We start from the raw sequence: 19989 nt of genomic DNA on the forward strand, positions 1-19989 counted from the left end.
TGGGGGACAGCTCCCTGTAAAGTCAGAGGTGTAGGTGAGAGCACAAAGCAGAAAGTAGGCAGACTCTGGTTTTGGCAGTAGATGCTCGAGAATTTCCAGGGGGACTCCTGAGGCTAGACCCCGCCTTTGCGTATGCCGAGCCTCCTTCCTCATGACCTTTGCCACGGGTGGAGTTCCTCACGCTGGCTCCCAGCATATCCTCTCTTTTCTGGATTTCCTTCCGATTTAGGTCACCACAGAGCACTGAGTAGAGTTCCCTGTGCTACACAGTAGGTTCTCGTTAGTAACTTATTTTTTACATAGTATCAATAACGTATTTATGTCAATCCCAGTCTCTCAACTCATTCTACTTCCATTTCCCTCTTGGTATCCATATGCTTGTCCTCTATGTCTCTATTTCTGCTTTGTAAATAAGATTGTCTATACCAATATTTTTCCGATTCCACATGTATGCATTCATATACATACTTGTTTTTCTCTTTCTGATTTACTTTATTCTGTATGACAGTCTCTAGATCCATCCATATTTCTATAAATGATCCCATGTCATTCCTTTTTATGGCTGAGTACTATTCCATTGTATATATGTGCCACATTTTCTTTTCCATTCCTCTGGATGGACTTTTAGATTGTTTTCATGTTTTGACTATTGCAAATAGTGCAACAATGAACACTGAGGAGCAAGTGTCTTTTTGAATTATGGTTTTCTCAGTATATGCCCAATAGTGGGATTGCTGGGTCACATGGAAGTTCTTTTTTTTTTTTGCATTTTTAATTGGGATTCTCCTCTCTGATAAGTTGGCTCTTCTCTACCATTAATTGATTAATTTGATTGATAACATGTCAATTCTTGGATACTTATTTTATTCTATGGGTTGCTGCCCAATGCTGTCATAGTTATTTTGCTGTACACATTGTTCAGGCTTTAAATACTTGGAGCTCCTTCAGGTTGGTTCCTGTAATCTTTATATTATTTCTATCACATTTGAGTGCTTCCTTACTTTTAAGCACCACAAGATGCTCCAGGCTCATCCAGTAATTTTTCTGCCTCAGCTCTGGAGTCAGCATTTTTCCCCCAAGAGCCCTGATTCATATTATTAAAGAATGGTACTAGAAACCAAGATCTGGTTACTAGGTAACCTCATTGTTACTGGGATGTCACTGCTTCTAGGTCCTCTCAGGACAGAGCTAAGAAATATAGATGTGTATACCAACTTTTGCACACACATAAATCTGTGTGTATGTGTGTGTGTGTGTGTGTGCACATAGCACTTCATATTAGTACCTGATTCCAATCTAATGCCCCAGGATTTACTTCTTCCTTCTCATTTCCATATATCTAACTTTTTCCTCCAACATGAAGAAATCTGGCTCTGCAATATATTTATGTATTTTTTTCAATCCTAGAAAACATAAAAAAGTTTAAGAAGCACTTTCATAATCACTTTAAGTTAAGCATAATTTCTGTAAAAAAGTTTAAGAAGTACTTTCATAATAATGAGAGTCCCTTCAACTGCCAGGAGATCAAACCAGTCAATCCTAAAGGAAACCAATCCTGAATAGTCATTAGAAAGACTGATGCTGAATCTGAAGCTCCAATACTTTGGCCACCTGATGCAAAGAGGCAACTCATTGGATAAGACCCTGATGCTGAGAAAGATTTCGGGCAAGAAGAGAAGTGGGTAACAGAGGATGAAGTGGCTGGATGGCATCACTGACTCAATGGACATGAGTTTGCACAGACTCTGGGAGAGAGAAGAGGACAGGGAAGCCTGACATGCTGCTGTCTATGGGGTTGTAAAGAGTCTGGGATGACTTAGCGACTGAACAGCAACAGAAGGGCCAATGGGGGCTCCCCAGGGGGGCACAGTGCTAAGGAACCCACCTGCCAATGCAGGAGACTCCAGAGATGCTGTTTCGATCTCTGGGTTGGGAAGATCCCCTGGAGAAGGAAATGGCTAACCGCTCCAGTATTCTTGCCTGGGAAATCCCACAGACAGAGGAGCCTGGAGGGCTACATAGTCATGGGGTGGCAAGAAGTCAGACCCGACTGCATGTGTGCACCGAGCATTGGCAGGGGCCAGCATTCACCAACAGAGCTTTTTCCTTTTATGGAAAACAAACAATAGCAACAAACTAATATTTTTTTTCTTTGAAACTTACCCATTTTTCATGAAGCTTTTACAGCACAATTAATTTTCAATGGAAAATTTTACTATTTACATTTTCTCTTCTCAATGACCTTAGTCAAAGGAGGAGGCTTTACTTAATCCTGTGTCTCTGGGAATAGGACTAGACAATCAACTTTTAAGAAAGTCAGTACATAACCTACCAGTCTTAAAAAGAAACCATAGAGACTTCCCCGTGGTCCAGTAGTTAAGAGCTCACCTTCCAATGCAGGGGTTGCTAGTTCAATCCCTGGTCAGTAACTAGGATCCCACATGCCTCTTGGCCAAAACACCAAAGCATAAAACAGAAGAAATATTGTAATAAATTCAATAAAAGCTTTAAAAATGGTCTATGTAGAAAATAAATTTAAAAACCCCATATTATATAATATGTAATAAATAGAATGTGATATGTAGCTATGTAACTATATAATAGTATCATATCATTATCAGTGTTGCTAACTGATAAATCAATTGTACAATATAAACATAATAAATAATTATGCACATATTTGTCATTCACTTAAATATAAAATGGATATTGCACATTGTATATTAAAAAGAGTAACAATTTAAATCACATATTATTCTGCACTGTTTACTTTTATGTTTTGTAAATGATATTATTTACATAAAACAAGATTAACTAAAAGTAATAATTCAGACTAATTAGCATAGGACTAAATAGGGACTTCCCTGGTCTTCCATTGGTTATTACTCCACACTCCAGATGAAGGGAGCACATAAAATACCAACATTTTATTTTCTATTATTTTATTTTCCCCTTTGGTGTAGGAACTAAGATCCCACATGCTGCATGGTGTGACCAATGTATATGCATATATATGTATGTATATGACTATTTAAACAAATACTATGTGTAAGAACATATAATGATATTTTGTAACATCTCTGCTCTCTGATCAAACCATTTATTGTAACTACTTCTTAACACTTTATTGGACATGTGAATTTTATAGGCTATGCCATTAAATATTCTTAAAATCCCTAAGTGCTAGACTTTCAAAGGGAAAAGATAAATGCAACAGGGTTCATTAAACAGACACTGTGCTCAGTTGCTCAGTCATATCTTATTCTTTGTGACCTCATGGACTATAACATGCCATGCTCTTTTGTCCATGGAGTTTTCCAGGTAAGAATACTGAAGTGGGTTGCCATTTCCTATTCCAGGGGATCTTTCCGGCCCAGGGACTGAACCTGTGTCTCTTACATCTCCTGCATTGGTAGACAAATTCTTTACCACTGGGCCACCTGGGAAGCCCATGCAGATGTTATTTATATTTAATAAAAAAAATAGTAATGACATGTTTCCTTCTGTCCTGTGGAATGATAGGATATTTTTATTCTTCTTCCTTGTCCAATAAAAGTTCTCTGATCTGCCGGAGCCTACAGGACACCTTCCTTTTCTTTATGTAGAGGTAAAACTGAATGCAGTCACATATAAAGTACCCTTCGACAAGCAGCTGTGTTCTTATCAAGTCTACACACCATTGATTCCTAGTGTTAGTTCAAGGTGATGTTATCAAGCTAAATGCACTGCTGACAGTATGGTCTGTGCATGGAGCTTAAGCTTTCATTTACTAGAACAGCATGATTTCTGGCCTTGAGGAATTAGTTTCAAGCTTTCCCAAAACGTTCAGCATTTCCTATCTACTGCAGGGTTGTTTTGAAAGACCAGCTGTTTAGTCCATCAAGTTCTCTGCATCGATCAATCTCACATATTGGCTCTTCTTGTCTAAAACACCCAACATTTTTAAACATGTGAAGCACAACAGAAGTTATCATAAGTCAAACCATTTCTCACAGTAGTTTTAAAGCATGGAGGTAACTGAACTTGTGAAACTGAAGCTGAATTCCAAATAAGTTACAGTCTTATTAAAGACATTGCTTAATCGCTAAGTGGTGTCTGACTCTGTGACCCCATGGACTGCAGCATGCCAGGCTCCCCTGTTCTCCACTATCTCCTGGAGTTTGCTCAGATTCGTGTCCCTTGAGTCAGTGATGCCATCCAGCCATCTCATCCCCTGTTGCCTTCTTCTCCTCCTGGCCTCAGTCTTTCCCAGCATCAGGGTCTTTTTCAATGAGTTGACTCTTCTCATCAGGTGGCCAAATACACTGAGAAAGTCTTATTTCTCTAGGCAATCCTCAGGCGATCCTGAGGATTTGATCCCTGATCAGGGAATTAGGATCCCACATGACACAGCATGGCCAAAAAGGTAAAAAGAAAATAAAAAGATACATGCACCCAAATGTTCACTGTAGCACTATTCACAATAGCCAAGACATGGAAACAGCCTAGAGGTTCATTAACAGATAAATGGGAAAAGCAGATGTGGTGTATATGCACAAGGAAATAGTCCTCCCCCATGGAAAAGAGTGAAACAATGACATTTTCAGCAATGTGTACGGACCTAGAGACTATGATATGAAGTAAGTTAGAAAGAGAAAGACAAATACAATATGATATCACTTATATCTGGAATCTAAAATATGACACAAATGAACTTAGCTACAAAACCAAAACAGACCCACATTCTTAGAAAATAAGACTCATGGTTGCCAAGAGGCGTCTTCCCTGGTGGCTCAGCTGATAAAGAATCCACTCGCAATGCAGGAGACCTGGGTTCGATCCCTGGGTTGGGAAGGTCCCCTGGAGAAGGGAAAGGCTACCTGCTCCAGATTTCTGGCCTGGAGAATTCCATGGGCTGTATGTACAGTCCATGGGGTCGCAAAGAGTCGGACACGACTGAGAGGCTTTCAGTCACTCACTCACTGCCAAGAGGGAGGGGGATGAAGGAGGGAAGGATTAAGAGTTTGGGATTAGTAGATGCAAGCTACTGTATATAATAAGATGAATAAACAATGTCCTACTGTATAGCACAGGGAACTATATTCAATATCCTGTAATAAATCATAATGGAAAAATATGAAAATTAATGTAGATATACGTATAACTGAATCACTTTGCTGTACAGCAGAAATTAACACTACATCGTAAATCAACTATACTTCAATAAAATAAAATTTTTTAAAAAGCCAGTACAGTAAGGACACTCTGGCCTTCTTTGCTCCCACTAAAAGCAGGAAATAAATCTCTCATGTGAAAGGTACCCTCTGTGCACTAGGAGATGGAAAGACATACCCTTATCACCAGAGACAAGCTGAAATTCAGGGTCAAGAAGATGGTATTAAAAAAAAAAAGTTACTTTTTTTTCACTGGTTTATTACCCCAAGCCCAAATTTCTTTTGTCTTGTCAGTTATTCACAAGTTTATTATTCTTTTTCCAAAACGTATAAAAGCTATCTCCTTTGGTCACTCCTTTGTAGTCTCCTATTTAAATGGAATCCTATATGTATGAAATCAAATTTGTTTTTCTCCTGTTACTCTGTGTTATTTCAATTTAATTATTAAACCAGTCAAAGAATGTGGAAAGGAAGATGGGAAAGTTTTATATTCCTAGAAATAGACAAGTTCTGGCATAATAAATGTTTCATAATTCTTGGCTGTTGTGCATTTATCATGATTACCACTACTTTTTTAATTTAAAAGAAAACAACTCACTATCTAAAAATGATTACTAGCAAATAGATGTATAACATATATACGGTGAAATGTTAACTGTGCTTATGAATGAAAACTCTATACATATATGCATATAAATGAATATGTAAGTACATATGAATATATACATATGCCTACACACACATACACCATCCCAGAAGGCTTATTTCTTGTCTTTAAATATTATGAGTAAAACTGCTATAAACACTTTGTGATCATGCTTTTAAAAATTTGTTTTATTTATACTTGATTTACAATGCAAAGTGTTCAGTTATACTTATCTATATGTAATAGATAATGGAACAGTCCATGGGGTCTCAAAGAGTCGGACACGACTGAATGTGTACACATTCTTTTTCATATTGAGAGGGTAACAGGCAGGAAGGCCAGGGGTCTCCAAATGGAGGAAATAGGCTGTAAATGTCAGCATTTTTTATCTCTCTCTTAAGTAGCAGGAGGAAACAAACTAGTGTTATATTTTTTCCCCTTCTCTATAGAAATTAAAAAAGAGGTTCCTCTTAAAATACTGTGTTGCCATGACACCTGGTTCCACCTGAACTTAGCTTTTCTCAAACCTTGAGCTAACCAAGGCATTTTTCTTATGGAAATGTTTGTCTTAAGATATGTTAATGTCTATGCATTTACTGTAGATTCTTATCTTCACGGCAGTTCTGCCTAAATGTTATCCTCATACATTGTTCTCCTAATCCCTGTAAACGAAACTATTTGTATGGAATCCGCCTCTCTTAAAGATTCAAGTCCCTAGATGTCCATCAGCAGATGAATGGATAAGAAAGCTATGGTACATATACACAATGGAGTATTACTCAGCCATTAAAAAGAATACATTTGAATCAGTTCTAATGAGGTGGATGAAACTGGAGCCTATTATACAGAGTGAAGTAAGCCAGAAAGAAAAACACCAATACAGTATACTAACGCATATATATGGAATTTAGAAAGATGGTAACAACAACCCTGTGTACGAGACAGCAAAAGAGACACTGATGTATAGAACAGTCTTATGGACTCTGAGAGAGAGGGAGAGGGTGGGAAGATTTGGGAGAATTGCATTGAAACCTGTAAAATATCATGTATGAAACGAGTTGCCAGTCCAGGTTCGATGCATGATACTGGATGCTTGGGGCTGGTGCACTGGGACGACGCAGAGGGATGGTATGGGGAGGGAGGAGGGAGGAGGGTTCAGGATGGGGAGCACATGTATACCTGTGGCGAATTCATTTTGATATTTGGCAAAACTAATATAATTATGTAAAGTTTAAAAATAAAATAAAATTAAAAAAAAAAGATGCAAGTCAATCATTTTATGGCCCTGGTTGACTCACCTGGTGCCAAGATTATCTCAAAATGCATCTTGTGGGTGAGGGGCCTGGTGCTATTCTTTGAGTTTTGAGACATTTCCTTTCTTTCATTAACAGACTGCTGCTGCTGCTGCTGCTGCTAAGTCGCTTCAGTCGTGTCCGACTCTGTGTGACCCAATAGACGGCAGCCCACCAGGCTCCTCTGTCCCTGGGAGTCTCCAGGCAGGAATACTGGAGTGGGTTGCCATGTCCTTCTCCAATGCATGTATTCAGGCTAAGTCGCTTCAGTCATGTCCGACTCTGTGCAACCCTATGGACAGCAGCCCACCAGGCTCCTGTGTCCATGGGATTCTCTAGGCAAGAATACTGGAGTGGGTTGCCATTTCCTTCTCTAAATATATAACATCCAGCTAAAAAACATGCAGTCACAGACTAGCAGGCGTGTATTCTTTCTTCCCCCTTCTGATGTCTATGTCAGAAGTTTCTCTACCTCTTTTATAATTTAATGAAACTTTATTACACAAAAGCTCTGAGCAATCAAGCCTCATCTCTGGCCCTGGATTGAATTCTTCTCTGGAGGCCAAGAATACCAGTGTCTTGTGGTTCAACAACAACCTTTCGATATTCTTTTCCATGATGATTTATCACAAGATATCGAATATAGCTCGCTGTGCTACATAGAATCTTCGTTGTTTATCCATCCTACATACTTGTTTGTATTTGCTAAACCCAAACTCCCAATCCACGTCTCACCCACCTCTGTAATCATGTTTTGATGGGCCTTGGCACACAGATAACTAAGAGGACAGCTTCTGGAATCTCTCACATGAGTTAATCATATCACACAGTTTTCCAAACTGGTGGAACTTCATCAGTGGCCACTCATTTAATGAAACTGAGGGTGGTCATCGGTTAGACCCATTAAACTGTATGTGTGTATTAGTCACTCAGGTGTATCTGACTTTTTGTGATCCCATGAACTGTAGCCCACCAGGCTCCTCTGTCCATGGGATTCTCTAGGCAAGAATACTGGATGGGTAGCCATGCCCTCCTCCAGGGGATCTTCCTGACCTCAGGATTGAACCCAGGTCTCCCACATTGCAGGCGGCTTCTTTACCATCTGAACCACCAGGGAAGACCAAGAATACTGGAGTGGGTTGCCTTTCCCTTCTCCAGGGGATCTTGTGTCAGGTTGCCTTTCCCTTCAGGGGATCCTGACACAAGGACCGAACCTAGTTCTCCTGCACTGCAGGCAATGAGTTTTGTTTCCAATGAGTTTCCCTGGTGACTAAGATACCAGGGAAACTGTAACTTGCTTAATAAATGCATAATGAATCGTAGCCATCACCAATCAAGCTCACTTTAATTATTTTTATAAAAACTTGCATGTTCTCCTAAACAATAAGACGTTCATCCCATGCTGTTTTTCAGGGGCTTAGGATACTAGTTGTGTCCAGTTCAAGCCTGAGCTGGGTAAGATCAGAAGGGACCGCTGTCCCTTGGTGACCTCTTGATTTTAGAGGTGAAAAACTCCACCCTCGGAACATGATAACACCCGAATTTTCGGACCATGCATCCCATGAAGACACCGGTAGCTTAGTTGCACTTGTGCAAAATGACAGTGACCTCACATTTTCCTTACCCTCAATCATATTTCCCCACATTCCTCGTGTCTCAGACCACCCCATTTCTTTTTTATTGTAAATCGAAGTATAGTCTATTTATAATGCTGTGTTAGCTTCAGGTGTACAGCAAAATGATTCAGTGATACATACATATATATATATTCTTTTCCATTACAGTTTATTACAAGATATTAAATATAGTTCCCTGTGTTGTACAGTAGGACTTCATGGTTTACCTGTTTTATATATAGCCACCCTGCTTCTTTATCCCATAAAAATGCTGTATCCCTCACCTTCAGGAAGGCAGATTTGAGATCTGTGAGATCCATCTCTTTGTTTGGCTGCCACGTGAATAAACATTTTCTCTGCTGAAAAATCCTGATGTCTCAGCATTGGGCTTACTGTGTATAGGGGTAAATGAAGTTGGTTCAGTTATATTAGAAACACTACTGATCATTTTCCTATGTTAAGTTGCAGAGACCATTATACCTGATCATTTTCTTTATGCTAAATTACAGAGACCACTATATTTGGTCCAAATATTGTACCTCACAGCATTTCTCCTTCCCTTATTGACTTCTGGGTATCCTCTGGATACTGTCCATTGATAGGGGTCAAAGGGAGAGACTGTCCCATCCATCTTTTACTGCTTTGTCTTCACTGATATTTCCAGTCACTAAGCCTCCGAAATCTATTCTTTGCCCGTCACTTTATTTTGAACTCCTTTTTTATTTCTGCATCTCCCTGACTGCTCTTTCCTCTTCCTCTGCTTCCTTAGAGAAAGCAATCCCTTTGTTAGGTAGGTAGAATAGGGAAAAGGAGTCCAAAATGGCGGTGGCTAAAAGACAAGGAAGGTCCGAGGACCAGAGTGAAGACTTCAGGCAGAACAAACAGAACAAACAGCACTCCTGGCTAAGCCCAATTTGCATAGGGCAGGCCCAGGTGGAGGAAAAAACATATAAAAGGAGCCAAAGCGCTTTCTCTCGGACTCTCTCTCCCGCATGCATGCGCGGCCTCTCTCTCTCTCTCTCTCTCTTTCTCCCTCCCCACACACTTCTCCACTCTCTTCTCTTCAAGTCTTGGATTCTCCTGCTATCTTCTAAATAAAATGGAGCTGTAACACTGATTTGCCTAAGAGCTGTAACACGGTTTGTCCAAGACCCGAGAGCTGTGATGGGCCGAGGGCTTTAATGTCCGTTGCTCCAATTCTTTGTTGTGACGAGACAAAGAACCAAGGAACATACACTCGCGTGACATCTTGAACAAAAAATAAATAAAGGACATGTAAAGAGAAACCAGGCTTTGAAATGGAGCAGGACCCTATGGTCCTTAACCCTCATGTCCTCTTCCTACTTTTGGTCTGTGGAAAAACTTTAACCAAAGAATACGTTTCATCAGAGAAGTGAGGAAATGTAAAAACAAAGAAAAGGAGTCAAACAGGACAAAACAACAATAGTTTAGTCAGGAAGCATACTCAAGGACCTTTAATTCCTTCTCAAGGGCTCTAGATAATATTCTAGGCCATCTCCTGTGAGCTGTCTTATAGATACTGAAACCCTCACCAGGTGGAAGAAGTTAACTACATGATGATCAGACTCTAGCCATGACACAAACTGCCACAATTCTGCGAGCTGGCCTCAATGAAAGAGCCACAAACTGACCCTGGAACTGAAGATTAACTGTACTTAAAACAATCAAGTAAAACAATCAAGTGATGATCAGATCACTGATGACTGATTTCAAGATGACTGTCAGAGCTGACTGTGCTCATGTAGCCCCCTCCCTCTGTCTATAAAACCTCTTGATTGTCCATAGAGTGGAGTTAGCCTTTGGATAGGAGTCTTCCCTCCCCCACCATAGTTGACAACATCCAAAATAAAGGAAACTGCTTTCCACCAGCCTGGCCTCTTTATTGGATTTTGAGTAGCTGGACCCCACTTTCAGCTGCAGTTTCAAATATACAACTCTTGCTGCTTTTCTACCTTATGAATTTTCTTAATCAGAAGCCTAAATACCCTCTGACATTCTGGTGGTGGTAGTGGTGGTGTTTAGTCACTAAATCATGTCTGACTCTTGCAACCCCATGCACTCTAGCCACCAAGCTCCTCTGTCTATGGGATTTTCCAGGCAAAAGGAATGGAGTGGGTTTCCATTTCCTTCTCCAGGGGATCTTTCTGAACCAGAGATCAAACCTGCCTCTCCCTCATGGAAGATGGATTCTTTACCGCTGAGCTACCAGGAAACCCCATCAGATCATTCTGAGTCTCCTGCATTTGGGTTACTCAACATTAAGTAAGTTTACACTCCTGAAAGGGCAACTGTATGCATTGCAACCTTTGTGCTCCTGTGCAAAAGTAGTCCATCTGATGGAACAGAGCAATTGTTGTTGCAAACTCTCCCGTGCCACTGGTGCTGGAAACACTGCCCCCAGTTTTCTCTGAGACAGTCAGATTAAGGACCTGCTGTGCTTTCTGCTCAAAGATCAATCTAGACACTTTCTCAGAAACATGGCAATGAAAGGCAATAAAAGTCAAAAATCTCAGCCTCTAGTAACTCAAAATTGCCTTTGTTTCTCCTACTCCAAATAGGAAAATGACACCCTGATTTTGCAGAGGCTGAAGGATGTTAAAACACTCCATTCATTTGAACTTTCATTTAAAAAAAAGATGCAGTCACATATTTGCTGGGCTTTGTTCCCCAAGGGACCTGTGATATGAGACTGAAGCTGGGCTCCTGGGATGAGGGGGATCTCTGTGTTTATGTTTATGCAGTTGACAGGTAACTTGTTTCCCCACGCGGAGCCAAGTAGCAGTGGATTTCAGAAAACAGCAGTGCAGGCAGCAGGGAATTAAAGACACAGGTTCACAGTGCTTCTCTAAGAATGATAACAATATGGTGCTCTCCTGGACAGGGAGATATTGCCATTCATTACCGGGCTTCCTAGGTGGCACTGGTGGTAAGGAATCCACCTGCCTATGCAGGCGATGCAAAAGACGCTGGTTTGATCCCTGAGTCGGGAAGATCCCCTGGAGAAGGAAATGGCAACCCACTCCAATATTCTTGCCCGGAAAATCCCATGGACAGAGGAATGTAGTGGGCTATTGTCCATTGGGTAGCAAAGGCTTGATATTCTGCATGCCTGGAGCGTTTCTTATACCAGTGAGAGGGTAACAGGCAGGAAGGCCAAGGTCTCCAAACAGAGGATATAGACTGCAAGTGTCAGACATTTTTATCTCTCTCTTAAGTGGCAGGAGGAAACAAACAAATGTTAGATTTTTTCCCCCCCTTCTCTATACAAATTTAAAGAGGTTTCTCTTAAAATTCTGTGTTGCCATAATTTCACCAGGTTCCACCAGAAATTAACTTTTCTCAAACTTGAGCTAACCACTGCGGTTTTTCTTACTGAAATGTTTGTCTTAAACTATGTTAATGAACTATGTATTTACCCTAGGCTCCCTTCAAGTCGGTTCCGCCTAAGACTCAGAACCAACTTGACAAACCGGTTTGTTTTACTCATGCAAATGTTCTCTTAAGCTGTGTTAATGAGATTGTATTTGCTTGGAAACCTACCTTCCTTCAAGAATTCATGTCAATCATTTTATGACCAGGGACCTCTCACCTTGTTCGAAGATTATCTCAAAATGCATGCTGTGGGTGAGGGGCCTGGTGCTATTCTCTGAGTTTTGAGGCATTTCCTTTCTCTAATTAGCAGACTGCTAGTGACGTTTGGCTAAAGACTAGCAGGGGGGCACTCTTTCTGACCCCTTCTGATGTGTGTCAGAAATTTCTTTATCTGTTTACACTTTAATAAAACTTTATCTCTTTACACTTTAATAAAACTTTATTACACAAAAGCTCTCAGTGATCAAGCCTCGCCACTGGCCCTGGATTGAATTCTTCTCCAGAGGCCAAGAAGCCCGGTGTCTTTCGTGGTTCAACAACAACCTTTCATCTTGGGGGCTCGTCTGGGATCCTTCAGGACAAGGTAAGGATGCTTGGAGCTCTAGTTCTTTGTTCTCCTAGCGAACACGTTTTCTGCTGTTCTTTACTAACTCTACGGTGTGCTTGTGTGAATGAATGACATGCCCTGCACAAAGCAAGTAAGAAGCCCTGCTCCGCAGTTCCGCGGTGACCTCATACAGCTTACGGCAGAAACCCTGTCGGGGGTTTATACCGACCTGCCAATGCCAAGAGGCACCCAGTGTCTCCTTCGGGGAGCGGCCAGAAATGGGCAAAGCATTTGATCTCTCCTTTCTCCGTCAAATTTTCCGGTCTCTTTGATCATTTCATAAGTTATTGGGAATTAGAACTACTAACCTAATCTGTCGGATTGTGGACTTTCAAGGGACTTGTGATCTATGTACTGTTACTTTGGTCCCAAACTTGAATTGGTAGTCAGGAAGCACCCAGCCTCGCTAGGAGTCGAAAGTTCAGAAACTAGATGTAGCTCTAGCTTCAAGAGCATCTCTCAGGATAAAGGTTACTCAGATTGGAAGTGCAATGGGCTTCTTCCTTTGGTAACGCTGGCTCTTGGTGCACCAGAGGAGGCTCTCCAGTGGCTTTTGTCCTAACTCCTTAGATATTTTTTCTGTGGAATCTGTGGGAATGAACTGGAAGGACTGGCCCTAATAACTCAAGGAGAAAAATCACTTTTTTCCTCATTGGCCAGGCCTTCACCATCTCTTTTGCTATCGCTTATACTGGTGTGGTGATGTTCGGAAGGAACATACTGGTTTTTGTTTGTACCAGTCTTTGTAGTCAGGAATATACTCAGGGACGTGCACAGGCACTCAGGAGACAAATGTTCCCCCCAGTGGTCTTAGATTGGGAGGCATTCCAAGGTTACTCTGATCGCACCCCGGGTGGCATCGGAGGCAAGCAAGATTTTAATGGTAGGAACTGGACACTAATCTGGGATGCCATCTGGTACGTCCACCCCTGGCACATCCCCACCCTGTCTCTGTGGTAGAACCAGGAGGGACGAGTACGGCACCTGCGTCAGACCAGGGAAGGAAAGCTTCAGTGTAAAGTCCCCCATCTAGAGCAGGAAGGGAAGCCTCCAGTAGAAAGATGGAGCTGGTCACTTTTTTTCTCTCTTACAGATGGGTGCTAACAATTCCAGCCTCACTCCTTTGAACTGTATCCTGAAAAACTGGGATAGATTTGATCCCCGGGGCTTAAAGAAGACACACCTGGTCTTCCTTTGTGACACTGCATGGCCAAAGTATCACTGGAGGATGCCCAACGGTGGCCGGTTGGAGGCTGTCTTCATTATAATACTGTTTTACAATTAGACCGGTTCTGTAGAAAACAAGGGAAATGGGTAGAAGTAGCATAGGTGTTGCCCTTTTTCTTTCTGCGAGACCTGCCAGACTTATGTCCTAGATTTGGGTATGAAACCATTAGCTCCCCCCTGTCTTCCTACTTTGCCCCTGTACCCAGGGTTCCAAACTGAAAGTCAGGGAAACCCCCCCCCTCCCCCCCGCCCCAGGAAGGGTTGCCTTGGTCTCAGTAATAACCCAAACTGAGATTTAAACTGCCGAAGTGAGGTCCAAACAATCCCTGTCTCAGTACGACCTCAGACTACTCTGGTTTCAACAGAAGCTCAGACAATCGAAGTAAGAGATGCTCAGTTAGCGAAAACTAAGGGTGAAATACAGGATAAAATGGAGGACAGAAGTCAAAGAGATAAAGAAAACCAGGTTTCTCCAATCTATCCCTGGGATTATGTGCACAGAGCAACCAGAGAGGCTGAGGAACAGCCACACAAGCTGTTGCCTCATGAAGCACCCAGCGGGAAAAATAATCAGTCTATGAGAATTAAGAACCCTTTCCTTATCAAGAAATACAAAGAATCAAGGAGGATCTGGGAGACTATTTAGAGGACCCAGAAAAATATTTTAGAGATTTTAAGGTTGTTACTCTGCTTTATGACCTTACTTGGAGGGAAGTGATATATATCTTGGGACAAACACTATCTCCTGACTCAAAAGCTCGAATTTTGGGTAAAGCAGTTGCTTATGGAGATGAATGGCTTGGTAATGAATCAGTAGGGAAGAGGGAGGATGAGATAGCCGCCCTCCCCACTGGGAATCAGGCGGTCCCAATTACAGAACCAGATAGGGACTATAACACAGCTAAAGGAAGGTGGGATCATATTCATTTTGTCAGATGCATTCTTGAAGGACTCAGGCGTGCTAAGACTTTGCTGCTGCTGCTGCTAAGTCGCTTCAGTCCGACTCTGTGCGACCCTATAGACAGCAGCCCACCAGGCTCCCCCATCCCCGGGATTCTCCAGGCAAGAACACTGGAGTGGGTTGCCATTTCCTTCTCCAGTGGGTGAAAGGGAAGTCGCTCAGTTGTGTCCAACTCTTAGCGACCCCATGGACTGGCAGCCCACCAGACTCCTCCGTCCATGGGATTTTCCAGGAGAGAGTGCTGGAGTGGGGTGCCATTGCCTTCTCCAGCTAAGACTTTAAACTATGCCAAATTGGCCAACATAGAACATGAGGAGAAGGAAACTCCTAGTAAATTCCTAGACAGACTGAGAGAAGCCCTTCACAGATTCACTGAGATTGATCCTGAAAGCGAAGTGGGAAGAGTGATCTTAAAAGATAGCTTTCTCTCTCAGTTGGCTCCAGATATCTGCCGTAAACTATTAAAACAGAGGTATGGACCAAATCAGTCTTTAGATAATCTGTTGCCACTGGCTCAGACAGTCTATTATGGCAGGGAATATGAGGAAAAGAAAGAAAGGCAGAGAAAGACAAAGGAAGAGGCGGAAGCCCTTGCAATGGCTGTCAGAACCATTCTAAAAGAGCTTGAGAAAAATGCCCCGAGGGACCCAGGTGAAAGGGCTGGGCCTGCTGTTACTGTGGAAAGGAGGGGCACCGCAAGTGGAATTGCCCTCAGGCATCTAAGCCGCCCCCAGCTCCCTGTTGGGTCTACAAGGGACCACACTGGTGGAGAGAACGCCCCCAGAGGCGTAGGTTTCAGGGGCCAGACTCTCAAGACTATCTGCACTGAAGGTGCCCGGGGGGTCCCCACACAAGCTCCCCGTCCTAATAACACCTGAGGAACCCCGAGTATTAATAACTGGGGGGCCAATCTGTCGATTTCCTTTTAGACACTGGGGCAACTTACCATGTGCTTACTGAAGCCCCTGGGTCCCTTTCTTCCTAATCCGCTTCCATAATGGGACTGTCTGGATGAGCCAAACATTATTTCCTTTAAGCTGCAAGTGAGACTCTGCTATTTTCAAAGGAGTTTCTGATCATGGCAGAGTCCCTCACCCCTTTTGGGAGGGATATACTGAGCAAGGTCCATGTCTCTGTTTTCACGAATATGGAGCCCTCCTTTTCTCTCTCTTTAATTGAACAAAATGTAAATCCTAGGGTGTGGGCTGATGGAAAATCTGTGGGTCAAGCACAAAATGTTATTCCTGTAGTTGTCAAGCTCAAAGATCCACAGGTATTTCCACATAAGAAGCAGTATCCACTGAAACCTGAGGTTGCTGCTGCTGCTGCTAAGTCACTTCAGTCGTGTCTGACTCTGTGTGACCCCATAGATGGCAGACCACCAGGCTCCCCCGTCCCTGGGATTCTCCAGGCAAGAACACTGGAGTGGGTTGCCATTTCCTTCTCCAATGCATGAAAGTGAAAAGTAAAAGTGAAGTCGCTCAGTCGTGTCTGACTCTTATCGACCCCCATGGACTGCAGCCTACCAGGCTCCTCCGTCCATGGGATTTTCCAGGCAAGAGTACTGGAGTGGGGTGCCATCGCCTTCTCCTGAAACCTGAGGTTAAGGAAGGGTCAAAACCCATAATTGAGAATTTAAAGGAGCAAGGACTATTCCCTGTAACAGCCCATGCTTTTTGTTTGGGTATAAACAAATCAAATGGTAAATGGAGTCTAGTTCAAGATTTATGAATAATAAATGAAGCTGTAGTTCCTTTACATCCTGTGGTGCCTAATCCTTATATACTCTATTGTCTGAAATTCCTGAATGAGCCAAATGTTTCTCAGTAATTGATTTAAAAGATGCCTTCTAGTCTGTGCCTTTGGTAGAGGAAAGTTGATTCCTATTGGTCTTTGAAGAACCTACTTAGCCAGCTTCACAGTTAACCTAGACAGTTTTGCCCCAGAGATTTCATGACAGCCCCCACCTGTTTGGGCAAAATTTGTCACGATCTACAAAACTTTAATAGCTCCGAAGCAGTGGTGCTACAATATGTAGATGATAATCTGCTTTGTACTGAGACAGGAAGCTTGCTCACAAGGCTCAGATTTCTTAAATTTTCTGGCAGGCTGAGGTTATAAGCCCTCAAGTGAAAAGGCTTGGCTTTGTCAACAATCTGTTAGATATCTGGGCCTAATCATATCAGAAGGGACTAGGGTCATAAGCCCTAAGAGAATTAAACCTATATTAAATCATCCCCTACCTATGACTTTAAGACAATTGAGAGGATTTTTAGGAATCACAAGCTACTGCTGCATTTGGATTCTGGGTTATGGGGAACTTGCCCAGTCTCTATATAAACTCTGCTGCTGCTAAGTTGCTTCAGTCGTGTCCAACTCTGTGCGACCCCATAGACGGCAGCCCACCAGGCTCCCCCGTCCCTGGGATTCTCCAGGCAAGAACACTGGAGTGGGTTGCCATTTCCTTCTCCAATGTATGAAAGTGAAAAGTGAAAGTGAAGTCGCTCAGTCGCGTCCGACTCTTCGTGACCCCATGGACTGCAGCCTACCAGGCTCTTCCTTCCATGGGATTTTCTAGGCATGAGTACTGGAGTGGGGTGCCATTGCCTTCTCCGTATATAAACTCAACAAGCCCAAACCGACAAACTGGTTTGGTCTCCAGATACTCAAAGGCTTTTTATAAAGGCTCTTTAGGCCTGCTCTCTTGCAAGCTCCCGCTTTGAGCATGCCCACAGAGTCAGAACTTAATTTGTTTGTCACTGAAAGAAAAGGTATGGCCCTGGGAGTTTTGACACAAGCCCGACGGCCTCACCAGCAGCCTATAGGAGTGGAATCTTAAACTCTAAGGTTAATATCTGGATGACAGGCTTCTTAAATATCAGTCATTTTTGTTAGACCAATAACTAAGCTTAAAGTTTGTGGAAATTTAAATCCTTCCACTTTCCTTCCTGAGAAAGGAAAATGAAACACCTGATCATGATTGTTCCCAATTTCTAACTAAACTATGAAGATCTGATGGATACCGCATTAGACAGTCGTGACATGGAAATATTTACAGATCGCAGTTCTTTTGTTCGGGATGGGAAGCTTAAAGAAGGTTATGCCATGGTGATGGCTGAGTAGGTTTTAGAAGTGAACTCTCCCCCAGGGAAGGAGTGCTCAGCTAGCGGAGCTTGTGGCTCTGACCTGAGCTCTAGAGTTAAGCAAAGGGCAGCGAGTAAATATCTACACGGATTCTAAGTATGCTTATTTGACTTGACATGCTCTTGCTGCAATATGCGAAGACAGTTTGAAATGGCAGCAGGAGAACCTACTAAGCATATCAGAGAGATCGAGAGACTTTAAACTGCTATATATTGTCCTAAAGAAGTAGCTGTTATGCATTGCAAAGGGCACAGCAGGGACTAGAGTAAAGTAGCTGAAGGTAATCATCTGGCTGACTGTCAAGCCAGAAAATCGTCACTTTACAAAACCCCTTCACTGCAGATGCCTTAGATCTGGACAGGTCCTGCTGAACAGGAAAAACCACAATATACTGAGGAAGAATTAGAAAGATGAGAGAAGAGGAGCAAAGATTACTGATAAAAGATGGTTACAGTCTGAGGATAGACGATTAATTCCTGAAAATGCTCAATGGAAAAATTCTCCTAAAGCCTTGGAATTAACTAATTATGTAACTCCGCTCTCAGCTTTTCAACAAGCATTGACGAAACTCCGGGAGGCAACTCCTGACCCAGCCTCTGAGTCAAGCAAGTGTCTATTTGAGCCAGGAACCGAGGTCCTGATAAAAACTTTAGCATCTGGGGGCCAATCCCTCGAGCCCCTCTGGGAGGGCCCTTACCAGGTTATTCTTTCTTCTCCCACAGCTCTCAAGGTGCCAGGAATTGATTTGTGGGTGCACCACACTCGAGTTAAGAGGTGGCACCCTGACCAGAACTAAGTGATGTCATTTTATGTCTTTCTATGCTCTGACTTTACTTTTCAGATGGGCCTGATAATCTATGTGAGCCTGCTTCTGCTGACTCCAAAAACCCTGAGTCTGCCCTTTGATCCTCAAGAAATGCCTTCCTGTCCTGGGCTCACTCCTACGCTGCATTCCACAATCAGTCTAGCTGCTGGGTCTGCGGAGCCCTCCCCTCTATCAGTGGAAGACTTCCTTCACTTCCGGGAAAGGACTTTCTTCAAGTCTGTGACTACCAATCATATGTAATGCCTCTTGTTCATCTGATGACATCTAACAATCCTAAAATGCACTAGTGCAACAATTTGTACCTTAACTATGGACATAATGTGACTTTTAACTTTGCTTATTGTTCTGTTTTTGCTCTTTGCTCCCTGCATCTGTAACTGTGTAGCTGGATTTGTTTCTAGTCGCATGAAGGCTTTTAAGTTACAAATGATTGCTCAAACTCCTGCAACTGCCTCCGCTTCCTCCAACAACTACTTGGGGCCCCTGGATCAGAGACCCTCAATATGACGGTTAGGAGAATATGTTACCTCACCAATTTAGGAGCAACGCCCCTTTCCCTAGGCAACATAATTCTCCTAAAAGAAAAGGGGGGAATGAGAGGGTAACAGGCAGGAAGGCCAGGGGTCTCTAAATGGAGGATATAGGCTGCAAGTGTCAGACATTTTTTTTATCTCTCTCTTAAGTGGCAGGAGGAAACAAGTGTTAGATTTTTTTCCCCCTTCTCTATACACAGTTAAAAAGAGGTTTCTCTTAAAATTCTAAAAACCTGCCATAATGACACCTGGTTCCACCTGAAGTTAACTTTTCTCAAACTTTGAGCTAACCAATGTGTTTTTCTTATGGAAATGTTTGTCTTAAACCATGTTAATGAGCTATGTATTTACCCTAGACTCTTCAAGTCCCTTCTGCCTAAGACTCAGAACCAACTTGACAAACCGGTATGTTTTACTCATGCAAATGCTCTCTTAAGCTGTTAATGAAACTGTATTTGCTTGGAAACCTGCCTTTCTTCAAGATTCTTGTCAATCATTTTATGGCCCGGGACAACTCACCTGGTGCCAAGGTTATCTCAAAATGCATGTTGTGGGTGAGGGACCTGGTGCTATTCTCTTCAGTTTTGAGAC

General features: G+C 42.5%; 1 long non-coding RNA gene across 1 annotated transcript; it reads left to right on the forward strand.

Annotated features, from left to right (window-relative positions):
• The first annotated feature begins 12368 nt into the window (after positions 1–12368).
• On the forward strand, positions 12369–19313 carry LOC129629984 (uncharacterized). Its single transcript, XR_008703446.1, has 2 exons — positions 12369–12683; positions 18881–19313. It is a non-coding gene; the product is annotated as an uncharacterized LOC129629984 (long non-coding RNA).
• Positions 19314–19989: the final 676 nt, after the last annotated feature.

Source organism: Bubalus kerabau, chromosome 16 (genome assembly GCF_029407905.1).
Source record: "Bubalus kerabau isolate K-KA32 ecotype Philippines breed swamp buffalo chromosome 16, PCC_UOA_SB_1v2, whole genome shotgun sequence".
In the NCBI taxonomy this organism is placed as follows: Eukaryota; Metazoa; Chordata; class Mammalia; order Artiodactyla; family Bovidae; genus Bubalus; species Bubalus kerabau.